We start from the raw sequence: 1,930 nt of genomic DNA, 5'->3' as shown, positions 1-1,930 counted from the left end.
TAGCCAGGCATTGTGGCAGGTTCAGTCCCAGCTACTCAGGAGGCTGAGGCAAGAGAATCACTTGAGCCCAGGAGTTTGAGGTTGCAGTGAGCTATGATGACACCACTGCACTGCAGCCTAGGTGATAGAGCAAGACTGTCATCTTAGGAAAATGATAATTTTGTCTGGGGGTTGCTTCAAAATAATCCAGTGGGAAGTGCATGGGAGAATGAATAAAAAGCTTGACAAGTGATAATTGTTGAAGCTGGCCAGTGGATACAAGGAGTATTATGTCATATTCTTTATTTTTGTATGTCTTTGACAATAAACTTTAAAAATGATCCCAGAAAACAGGGGAAAATGATATCAAGTATGTATAAATTTATGATGCATTTGGACAGGAAATTCCCTGTGCAGGCATGTTGCTGTCCCTCAACATGTGTTTAGTTTTGCAGGACCAGACAAAAGCAAACTCACTGAGGACCAGAGTGGGTGAAGCAGGCATTGAAAACACAGAATCTGCGGTCTGGAACCCTGCAGCTGAGCAAGAGCAGCCAGAGATTTCATCAGTTCTGCTGCCCAGGAAGCTTAGGACCCGCAAGTGCGCACGGATACTCAGATAGCTGTCACCATAACCCGAATCTCTGGCTTTATGGGCCAAGAGTGGGCTCCATGTCCACGAACCTGTACCGATGGGCCTAAGGGTACACAAGTGAACCGGACTCTTAAGTCCACGAGCGGGACCGAGATGGCCGCCCCTCCCTTGCCCCCCGTCCCGTGGCTTAGAAGCGGGGAGGGAGAACCGACCGTCTTTGGTAAAAACAGAGGCGAGTTCTGGGACTGTTCACCTTGGGGGACCAGACATCTCCCAGACACGTCTCAGCTGCCAGCGAGGCCCGAGATACCGAGATGCAAAATGACCTGCCGACTTCCTAGAGGGGCTGCCGCAGCCCCACAAGCCCCTCCGCGGCGAGACTATGACGCACTTCCGGTCCCGCGGTCCCGCGGTCCCGAGGTGCGTGGTGCGTTCTCCCGGCTCCTGGGGCGGCTCTGACTCGCGGTGAGCCTGCGGGTACCCGGTTAGCGTGGCGCGCAGAAGATGGGGCCTTGGCTGGAAGGTTTGGGGAGGAAGGAGCGGGCTTAGCATTTGTGGCCTCGGGGACGCCCCTAGACCCGTGCTAGGAGGGATGTGGGGACAAGCCCTCCTGCCCCGCCCAGCTTCAGCCCCAGCTGGTGGAGGCGCCGACTCCGTGGAAAGCCTTTTTGCTCCACCCAGGGCTTTAACAAATGAAACCTTGTCTCTAGGGCGTTCTAGAAGAGTTTTCCGTGCGCTGCCTAAGACGTGACGTCTATCAATCTGACCGTGGCCGCTTTTTTTTCTCTTTTTCTCTGAAGCAGGGATCTTAACTGGAGGCTGATAGATGGGAAGATGCGCCCAGGGGTTGGGAACCTCATTAGAGATCTTGGGTAGTGTCCAGTCTAAGGGAGAGACTAGTCCCCCGGGGCTTTATTAATGTTAGAAGACATAAACGTAGCAGGGATCTGCTCAAGTTTAGAAACACATTTTTAGGAAACCATTTATAGACTGTCAAGAGAAGGGTGATTTGGTGGGTGAGGTACTTGGAAGCTCACCCGTTGAACTGTGCAAGACGCTTGTTTTCAAGTATAGAAAGCTAGTATGGAGAAAATGAGTGTGGGTCTAGGACCAAACTAGGATCTTTGACGTGGTGCAGAATTTGGTTCAGCAAAAAGAAGACCTCGTAACAAGTGGAACCATCCATTAGTAGAATTCGGTGCCTCAATAATTAAATCTAATTTGCCTGCCTAAGAGTTACAGTGAGAGAAGTATTGAAGGCATTCTAGCACTAGTTGATGAGTGCTGTTAAATTGTTAAAATCTATGATAATTTGATTTTTCATTTCTTTATTTTTGAGACAGAGCCTCAAGCTGT

At 50.3% G+C, this 1,930-nt stretch overlaps 1 protein-coding gene across 1 annotated transcript in view; it reads left to right on the top strand.

The window, feature by feature from the left end:
* The first annotated feature begins 988 nt into the window (after nt 1–988).
* Nucleotides 989–1,930, top strand: part of ZSCAN21 (zinc finger and SCAN domain containing 21) — a 19,803-nt gene continuing 18,861 nt past the window's right edge. The window contains exon 1 of the mRNA XM_012810793.2: nt 989–1,039. The gene's annotated coding sequence lies outside the window, so the exon portion shown is untranslated. The remainder of the gene's footprint in view (nt 1,040–1,930) is intronic.

This window comes from Otolemur garnettii, unplaced genomic scaffold (assembly GCF_000181295.1).
Source record: "Otolemur garnettii isolate 467f Iridium unplaced genomic scaffold, OtoGar3 scaffold00142, whole genome shotgun sequence".
NCBI lineage: Eukaryota > Metazoa > Chordata > Mammalia > Primates > Galagidae > Otolemur > Otolemur garnettii.
The sequence above is the reverse complement of the archived record's forward strand: the minus strand, read 5'-3'. Positions and strand labels throughout refer to the sequence as shown.